This window comes from Equus quagga, chromosome 9, assembly GCF_021613505.1.
Source record: "Equus quagga isolate Etosha38 chromosome 9, UCLA_HA_Equagga_1.0, whole genome shotgun sequence".
NCBI classification, from domain to species: Eukaryota; Metazoa; Chordata; class Mammalia; order Perissodactyla; family Equidae; genus Equus; species Equus quagga.
In genome coordinates this window covers 111353679-111364731 of record NC_060275.1, presented here as the reverse complement: position 1 = coordinate 111364731, position 11053 = coordinate 111353679, and positions in this window count along the sequence as shown.

The following is an 11053-nucleotide window of genomic DNA, read 5'->3' as shown; positions in this document are numbered from 1 at the left end:
CCGCGCCACCTGTGCCGCCGCCGCCGCCGCCGCCGAGGGCGAGGCTCCTCCCGCGGCGCGCGGCAGCCTCAGCCTCCACCTCTGCCTCGGCGGCCGGCTCGGGCGCCTGGCTAGTGAGGAAGCGTCCGCCCCGCCGCCCAAACCTGCCCTGGGTGCCGAGCATGCCCAGTGCCGCCGCGAGAGCGCGGCGCTTCGCCGTGCGCATTCCACTTCTCCTGGTTTTCGCGGCAGCAGCAGCAGGAGAGAGGGGAGGAGGCCGCGGGTTGGGAGAGGGCCGAGCATCCTTGGGAACGCACGCCCTGGCCTTGAGATGGGTGGATGCTTGGGAACCAGGGGAAAGCTGGAAGGGACCTGGGAAGGCCTGGAACCCTGGGTTGGACCGGTTCTCAAAGGGCCAGTTTCTTCATTCACGTGCAAGATGCTGACACTTTATTGTGATGGGGCAGATGTCAGCCTGCAAACAAAGGGGCAGGGGTGGAGGGGTTCTAGAATAGCTGGTGTGTGCCTTGGAGGCGGGGGGCAAGCTGAATGTGCATGCTTCTGGATGGAGGTGGACGCTCTCAAATCCTGTGGTTCTAGAGCAAAGAAGGCAGGACATCCATCTGCCGTCTTCCCACATCGCCTGTCCAATCTTACTGTCTCTTCCAGTGCTTATATTAAACATGCTTTTCGCGGGTGGAGAGACATTCTTGTTAAACAAAATCCCTCTGGTTTTGAATCTGGAATGTATGTAAACTTCCGGCAAGAAAGACCCTTGTCCAGTCTGGAACTTGAATAGATTGCAAGGACAAATTCCCCTCCTCCTCCTGCGCCTCCCCTTCCTTCTTCTTACTTCAGCACCTCTGCCGCGTTCTGCTACTCCTCCCCTTCCCCCCTTCCAGGCTAAAATGGAAACCCTCACCTGCGTCTTCCTCCATAGTCTTCCTATACACCCTGCATTGTTCTCTTCATTTTCAGATTGGTTTTCTGTATCACCTCGTGGTTTGACAGCTCACTGACTCCATCGGGACTTCTCTGCTGTGAAATATATACAGCAAGTAGGATCACTGTAGCGAACAGTGAAAGTCTTGTTAGAAAACAAGAACCATGTCATGTACAAAAGAAGTCCTCTGGGCCTTCACCTGTGTCCCTCTGTTTCAGAAGTCATGTCGGGGCTCACCCCTGCTGCAGTTACAAGTCACGGGCAGACAGAGTGCATCCTGCCCGGGGCCAGGGCCAACGCTTCTTCTAATGATGCCACAGCTCCCCATCCCTGATGCTGTAGGTCCCAGACTGTCTGAGGTTGTGATCTTTTCCACTCCACCCCTCCCCAGAGCTGAGACACAGATAAGCATGACACAATACAAGAAATTGTAACCAGAGGGATTTGGGAGCTTATGATTTTCAGTAACAAAGTGCTTCTCTTTTGTGTCAGAAGAGATTATCCAACAAAGTTAAATGACTTGAATATTTATCCGAGGCTATTCCCTATTATACTTTGGAGTAAGTTAAAATATAATTTGAAGTAAGAGCAAAGGAGAAAAGTTGTAGACAGATTAAATAGGTAGAAATCAATGCAAGGAGCAGCAGATTAAGCAAAGACTTTTGACAACCAATGTTTGCTTTTAATCCTCCTACACCAGAGCTGGACATGCATATGCAGGCTTGGTCTCACCTCCAAAAGTAGTTGTCTAGCCTGGCTCCCAGTTTTAAAGCTGGCTCCATATTAAAATACTCCTGACTCTTGTAAGAGAAAACACTGCAGGGCCATTTTTCAGCACATGTTGAACTATATTTCAGTTCTCAGAAAGGCAGTTCAATTACCGTGGAGTACTTGGTAAAAGACAAATTAGCAGCACTGTGTCCATTAGGCCACATTATATTTTAAAGGATGCTCTTTGTTTTCACCTTAGCTTTGGTCACATTTTTGGATTTTTTTTTTTAACTTGTATTCTTGTTTGCATCTGTTAACTCAAGAAGTCATTTGGGACATGAGGGGCAGCTATTGAAGGGAGGTCAATTACTCTCTGGATTAAATTTGAAGTAGGTGCATAGATTCCATCCAGATCAAATATACATGTCTTTTGTGACTATATGGAATGAGTTGAGAAAATAACTTTCTAAAGTTTCTAGAGTTATTTTTGATATGAGCAATGGCAAACCCTATTCACTAATTGTTCGCCTTGGATATGACCCACAGACTTCTTAGGAGGATGGGCGAGGAGGGTATTTAGGGAAAGCAGTGATGGCCTATACCACTTTGATTTAATTTGCACTATGCCTGATTTCACTGGGACATTTATGATTTCTAGTCTTCTAAAATAATTTGTAACTGAAGATATTATTAAATGCACAATTAGATAATATTAAAAAATAAAGTAAAAGGAGCATGCGTAGTGTGAGATCTTGGGACGACTCACTGCTGCCATCTTTTGCCTCCTGCTTCTGATAGTTCCTGTAAAAAGGAATATTCTGAATTCCCTAATTTACTAGAAGACCAGAAAATTATTAGCTTATTATGTTTAAATTATAGTACTCAATACTAGATGAGAAATCTTTTGTTTCTTCTGTTTACGTGTCATTAGTTATGTAATACAGAAATGACATCTAAATACTAAGTGCTGTATCTCTTGATTTTTCAAATCACTTTTGAAAATATTAAGCAAATATATTTTATATGAAAGTTTCACTTAACTTTTAGAAATAAGATCTCATAACTAAAAGTGTTTTTATAAGTTCATGTATCATATTTTACAGCTCAAAATATGGCAATTTTAGAAGAGAAATGACCTTGTTTGATTCAAAGCAATATAAATATAGCGCTGTATCTTGCTACTGAGGTTCAAATAGAAGATAATATTCCTGAAATTTTTAAAGTGAATGATTTATTGATAAACAAATGGAAATTTTTCAAGTTGGGAAATTAAACTATTTGATTGTTGCTGTCCAGCATTTAAACACGGAGAGTAATGATGTTTCTTCAAAGCTTACAATTTAAATTTTAAATCAAATTCTCTAGAATAGTAATGTAGAATTGTCATAATAACTATATGTGTGTGTATATATACATATATACGTATGTATATATTTGGGGGCTAATATTGGTCAAAAAGAGATGCATTTGTTACTAGAAAATGTTACTCTGTTTTTAAAGACTTTCAAAGTAGTTAACTAATTTGAATTAACCATTTTAATTAAGATCATTGATAGGTCATTTCACTGTTTGATTCAAAACTTCACAATTTCACACAAACTACTTTTTACTACAGCTACTACTCATATGATGGTGTCATTCATCCATTCATTCATTCACCAGCAAACGTATGTTGAGCATCTACCGTGGTTCAGACACGTAAAATTTTGGTGATTCAATAGCAAACAATAGACGAGAAGACAAAATCCCTATCCTCATGAAGTTTAATTATAAATTGGGGTTATTGGGTGATAGAAGAAAAAGAAGCACACTGAGGAGATAATCGCACTCAAATATCATTTCTTTCTAATTGTCTATATGCTTTAGGGTGTTGACAATTCTTTTATTCAATTCCTTTTCTTCTGTGTTCTCTCTTCGTTTTTGCCTCTTCAAGGGATTTTTGCTTATGGTGCCAGCACATAGGTAGCATGATGAGGAAATAGGACCCAAAGTCCTGAAGCTAAGCAAGGAGAGGGATAGAGAGAGTGTGTTCAGTAATGGCTGAAGCCCTTGGAGATAGAGTGGAACCAGGCGTGGACTCAATGAAGGAACTAAAGAACAGTGAGGTATCACGTGAAGGCCCCTGCATGTATGAGAAGTTATAACCTGGTGATAAAATGTCTAAATTCAATGTAAGCTGGTCAGGCATTGAGAAGGTCAAGGATTATTGATCAGCAGTGGACAGTGGATCAGAAGTATGGGTCAACAGGCATTGATGAATTACAAATACAGAGAGAAGACATCAAATTATGGAATGTGAAGTTGGGCACAGAAACCTGATAATAGGCAGCAAGGAAAAATTAACTTTATGCTATGATTTCTCAGCCATGCTTATAGATTTAATGGACTTCTAGAGGATGAAGAAATTGACTCCCCAGTTTGACTGGCCTGATGCCGACAGAGAAGACCAAGAAGGAGCAAGTGCATGAAATGAGATCCAAAGAGTGGAAGAGAGGAATTCTTATCAAGGTTCATCCAGATAAATTTTAAGGCAGAGTTGATTTAGTATGAAAATTTCATTGACAAAATTTCAGTTTTTACACCAAACATCTAGGTCAATGGCTCTTAAAGGAAGTATTACTGCCTCCTCAGGAGGTATTTTAGAAAAGTGTGAGAGTGTATTTTCTTATTGACACTAGTATTTAATGATCACAAGCCACACATTTAAAACATTCTGTAACATATAGGGCAATCCCACAGAGGGAAGAATTGCCTGTATACTTCACAGCTTTCAAGGATCCCGCCAATCATCCACAGCTGTTAGGATCTGTTCACAGGTATCTAAGCCTACAACATTATTCCATTTTACATATAAGCAAGAAGCATTTTTGCATAGTTTTAATGTACATTGAATTTTGCAAGAATGCCACTAAAATATCAATTACAAAAAATATTTAACACTTTTGTTCAGAAATTTCCCGAGGTTTCCTCATAAGATTAAGAGCAACATCATCAGTAGTATACAACTCAGCAAAAGAACACTCATGTATCAGATGGTTGTCATAGCCATTACCTTTACTGCGTTTCTAAGTATAGGGGCAAGTCTCAGAGTATTTGGTTAGCTCATCTAGCCTAGTTGTGACCAAGCACTTACCCAAAGAAAAACATAATTATTTTATTCTCAATAACTTTCCTTGTATTTCTTCTTTGTATTTATGTTAGGGTACTGTGTAGGTCCTTAAAAATCAATTAATATCTTTGAATTTCTTTTCAGGATAGCAAAGTATTACACAATACTTGTTATAAAAATGGGGCATTAGGTTTGAATAGGTTTGAGAATGAAACACCTAAATGATTCACTTAAGAAAATCAATAGCATCTATTATGATCATGTATACTGTAGTGCCAAGAAGGAAAGCTGGGTTCATTAACAAGTTTGGACCCCACCACCAATCCTTTACAATCAGGTAGTCTGTAAAAACTAACAATAATGATTAATCACATATGCAGTCCTCAAAAGTGGCCTGCATGTTCTCTATGTTTTGTCTGTGTACATGGAATATGTACATGGCTAGTAAGGTTTTATATTTCTTGTAGTCACATTCATTTTGTTAAATATAGACATATGTTATTTTAAAATTTATTTGTATTATATATATTATAATATAAATGTTTTATCCTTGCAGAATTATCAGGGATAAGGACTTCTTAACAAATTTTCCAAATAATTGAACACCAAGTTTATGTAAATATTTTGTTGAACATTTAGTTTGGCTTATTATAAAAGTAACAAATTCTTATCAAAATTAATTAGAAAATTCAAAAAATTATGAAAAAGAAAAAATCATAATCTCATGACCCAGAACTAAAACAGTTTGGTTTAGCTATAGGCCACAAATGTTCATCCTCTTATTCAGTTCAAATTATACTCCTGTAATTTTCCCATTCCATTTTTTGTGACTATGCTTTCCTATTCTATGGTTAGATGACTCTATTTATAGCCAACTTTCTATTTTGTGCATTTTGGCTGTTATCACACGATTTCTCTCATGACAATAAAGGTTCAATTAAGATTCTTTTCTCAAATTGTTTGAAATGATAAACACTCAGATTGAAAAATGGACGAAATTTCTATTTCTGGATAAGGTGGAATTGCTTGTGTCAGCCCAACGCTTCTATTGAAAATAATTAGAATTCTTAAATAAAAAACAAAAATATTTCCCTAAAGTATCAGTAATCTGCTGAAGCAAGAATAACTAAAGGAGCCACAATTCCAGACAGAGGAGGATGTGGAGAGTTGAACTGATGCTGTATATCTGCTTTTCCCTGGAAAACTTTGCCAATTCCGGAGCAGTGAAAGAGCCTGAGTTTTGAGACTTTTCCTGGGCAGAGGGCCATGTTTGAGACACAGATACAAGCAGAGGTTTTGCTGGTCTCACGGGGCTGCAAATTAAAACCTAATCAAGATCCCAGTTAGAAAGAAGAGACGAAGAACTGAGGCTGAAACGTGGATGGTTTTCCCTTCAAAACGTTTTCTAATTTCTGAAGCTGCACAGAGCTAAAAAGTTAAAGCAAAAAGCTTCTGAAAATCAGAATATAATTTTAACAGTCTGGTTGCGCAGAGGAGAAAAGCATTTGCATCAGGACATTTCTGAGCCAGCGGCCTTGGGAAATACATCAGGTTCTCAGTTAAAAACTCTAGAAGGTTTCTTCCTTAGAGCTGGGGAGAGCAGAGGTAGATGGACACTTATCAATACTGTGGCCCCAGCTCAATTCAGCTAAGTCCCTGATTGGATTAGAGGTGACTGGGTCATCTATTTGCCTAACAGAGGAAAGCATGAACCCTTTCAGGCAAACTTCTAAAATTTTTTAATATACAGTGTTCAGCATTCAGTAAAATTTATCATGCAAAGATAAGAACAAACTAACAACCAATCAACAAAAGTATAATAGAAATAGACCCATAGGTGATCCAGATACTGGTGTTAGCAGATAAGATATTTGAAATAATAATGATCAATATGTTCAAGAGCATATAGGAATGTAGGAAAAGATATTAAAAAAACATGAAAAGATGGAGAAATTCACCTGAGAATTAGAATCTATGAGAAAGAATTCACTGGGAATTCTAGAAATCAAAAATGTAATAACTCAAATTAATTTTAACAATAAATTTTATTTAACCCATTGTATACAAAATATTATCAAGTGCACCTGAAACACTTGATAAAATCAACATATGTTGGATTATAAAGCAAGTCACAACAAGTTTGAAATGATTGAAATCATTCAGAGTATATTCACAGACAATAGTGGAACTAAGTCAGAATTCAATAACTAAAAAGAAATAGAAAATAGCAAATTGTCTTGTTAGGAACTTAATCTATACTACTTTAAAGTAAATCCACTTAAGAAAGTTGAATTATTTTCACATAAGTGATAAACAACATATGTACATCAAAACCTGAGTTTTGTGAGATGCCACTAAAATAATCTTTATAGTATCTATAAAATCTATTATGTCATTTATAAAGTATATGAACTACAACAAGTTGCAGGTGTTGGACTGCAGTCAATGTAAGGCTGCTATCCTTGAGAGAAAGGGGGGATACAAAAGATGCCCTACTTTTACACAGGCTTTCTCCCTAGGAACATTTTCTGAGGTGTGGTGCATTTGTACAGAATGCAAGCAAGAGCAGTAGTTTCACTGGACAGAGAAGGCAGAGTTAGGGTTTGGCGTTCCTAAGGAGGCTGTGATTTAGGAGAGACAGTACCAAAGAAGGAGGAGCCATAGATGGAAATCCAAAGTTTCCATAGAGATCCCACTTGGGATCACTTGATCAAATCCTGGATTCATGGGAGTGGAACAAGATTCTACAAAGCTAGGTAGACAGCTGAGCAGAGATTTTGAGACTTGTTCAGTGCTATGGAGACTTTGATGGTCAGGCCTAACCAGAGTAGGGAATCATTATGAACAAGTCAAAGATTGAGTCAAGTACCAGAAAGGCCACCTGATAAGAGTGTGTGGATTGAATTGTGTTTCCTTAAAATTCATATGGTGAAATCCTCACTCCCAGTGTGACTGTATTTAAAAGTAGGGCCTTTAAAGAGGTAATTAAGGTTAAATGAGGTCATGGGGATGGGGTCCTAATTTAATAGGACTGGTGTCCTTGTGAGAAGAGGAAGAGAAACCAAGGATGGGTATACACAGAGAAAAGACCACGTGAGGACATAGTGAGGGTAACCATCTAAAAGTCAAGGAGTGAGACCTTAGAGAAACCTGCTGACAACTTGATCTTGGACTTCCAGACTCCAGAACTACAGGAAAATAAATTTCTATTGTTTAAGCCATGCAGTCTGTCGGATTTTGTTATGGCAGCCCTAGCAAGCTAATACAAAATGTATATCCGGCCACATTTCTGGATTGAGGGTTACAACCTAGAAGTATGAAAAAAAAAAAGCTGTAATAGACTTCTTTGAAAGAATCCCCAAACCAAGGCCTGACAGATCAATATATTCCACTGGTACTTTACTGTCTGCCAACATAGAACTCAATACTTTTTCAGGAAAAACAATGTAACCCGGTGCCTCTTCAAAATATTATCTGAAATTTTCAGAACACAATTAAAAAAATCACATTCAGTAACCATACAAAGAAAGAAGGAAAAGGATTCGTCATAATACATTTGTTGAAAACTAAAGATTTTGAAAAAACATCATAAAAGCAGCTAGAGAAAGACAACACATTACATACAGGAAAACAACAGTTGGGAAAACCCATAGATTTCTCAAAAGAGGTTATGGAAGCATAAAACAATGGAACCAAATGTTTAAAAGGCAGAAAGAAATGAATATCAACCCGGAATTTGAAATCCATTGAAAATATCTTTCAGACATGATAGCAAAATAAAGACATCCTCAAATGAAAGAAAACAAGTAGAATTCATTCCTAGAAGTCTTGCTGTAATAGAAAAGCTGAAGAAAGTTCCTCAGGCTGAGAGGAAATGCCAGCAGAGGAAAACTTGGAACTTTAGGAAGTAAGGAAAAGCAACAGAAATAGTAAATATCTGGATAAATATAAAAGACTATTTTCTCCAGTTAAGTTTGGTCAGATATATATTGCTTTTAACAACAAAAATTTTAACATTTTCTGGTGTACCTTTTGATTTACATAGATATAACACATTTAGCAACTATAAAATAAATGTCAGTTTTCGGTAGGGTAAAGAGACTTATGTGGTTGCAAGGCTTCTATATCTTCACTGAAATGGTGCATTATTTTCTCCAGCAACCAATAATAAAAATAATACAAGGAGATATAGCTAGACACACACAATATACAAACTTAAAATAGACCCTTAAAAATATTCAAGTAATCCAGAAGGACCTGCACTGAAGAATATACAACTGTGTACCAGGGGGGCTTTGGGGAGAAAAAGGAAAAAATAAAAAATCTTTAAAAATATTCAAGTAATCCAAAACAAGGCAGGCAAAAGTAAACAGAGGAATGAAAAAGAAGGGACAAGCAGAAAAATAAAATAAATAGGTAGATCTAAATCCAGCCATATTAATGATTATGTTAAACGTTAATGGTTTAAACACTCCATTTAAAAGGCAGAGATTAACAGAGTGAATAAAAAGGAAGATCCTACTATATGATGGCTACCAGAGGCTAAATACAAAATCACAAATATATTGAGAGTAAAGGGTGGAAAAAGGATCTACTATGCAAAAGTAAGCAAAAGAACACTGAGGTGTCTAAATTAATATCAGATAAAAAAGTTAAAGAGAACTTACTGAGATAAAGAGGGACATTGCATGATGACAAAAAAAAAAGATTAGGATTGAAGGAGTGAACTGCCTATCATTTGTAAGGTTGTCAGAGGGGGAAATTTGGAATGCAGTGCTGGGAAGGAAACTCTCCTCTTATATCACCGTCATGTTATGGGGGATATAAATTTTAGGAAAAAAGCATATATGGAAGCTGATTATATGGAAAGTGACTTCTTTAAACCGAATGGTGCCCCAGGAAAGTCAGCATGTACCACTAGGAATAAAAGCATCTCAGGTGGGGACTGCTGGTTTACCCAGTGAGCTTCCAAGGAATTTTTCAGATCCCAATTCCTAAACTGGTTGGTGGGTAGATGGATGTTTGTTATTTTATTCCTTTTAACTTATAAATAAGATATATCTTAATTTAATCTAAAAATTACTGATTTTGCATGTGCTAATGGAATATTTATAACTACATATAAATATGTAAAATATATAAAAATATTAAAATGTAATCACACAGGGGCCAGCACGGTGGCATAGTGGTTAAGTTCATCTGCTTTGCTTTGGTAGCCCAGGGTTCGCTGGTTGGGATCCTGGGCACAGACCTACACATTGCTCATCAGGCCATGCTGTGGCAGTGTCCCACATAGAAGAACTAGAAGGACCTTCAACTAAGATATACAACTATGTACTGGGGCTTTAGGGAGGAAAAAAAAAGAGGAAGATCGGCAACAGATGTTAGCTCAGGGCCAATCTTCCTCACACACACACACACACAAAATGTAATCACATAAGTGAATTTAGTAATAATAGACATAGCAATTAAAACAAGCTTTGCAATGCCGACATTCCCCTATCAAATTTACTAAGTCTTCTTCACTCATAATATTCAGTGTTGGTTGGAATGGAGAAATGCTAATGAAATGCACTTTGTCATAACTCTTTTAGTGGTCAGTTTATAATATATGTCAAGATTGTGAAAAACATTTCAAACTTAATCTATGTTATGTAAAATATTTTTGGAAGACATATTTTCTTTTTATTAAGCAAAGCATAGGAAACACAGTTAAACCTTTCGTTCTAACTCAGAGCAATAACATAAATGTTAATATACTAAGATACCACAATCGTCTCAAGTGTCATTGCAGTGCCTCCCACCCCTTACTAAATGACCCTAGTCACTGAACATTTAGCCGTAACCAAGCAAGAGCTTATCTATATATGTTGCTTGAGGACACACACACACACACACACACACATGCAACACCAAGATACCTATCTCCTTTTGTAACACAGTCCTTGCCCTGGTACAGATCAAGAGACTTCCTTAAAGTTTTCCTATCTTTTTTTTTACAGGACATATAGTAAAATATTTTGCAAAACACTTCCAGAGAAAAAAAGAATGAAAAATACTGAGCAGGATAATTTTGCTATGAAATGGATTTCTAGGGTTGTTCAGTAGATAGAGGTCAACTTGAGAAGAGGACTCAGTGATTTGTAAGTGGCCTTGCCTTATTTCATCTTTTAAGCTGATAAATTTAAATGAAGGCACAGAGAGCATAATATCATCTTGGACATGCAAGAAAAGGTCAAAGAATTGGAAGACAGCATAAAGTCTCAAAACATACTTCAGGAGATTAGTGTAGTGGTCTAAAATAACAAAAT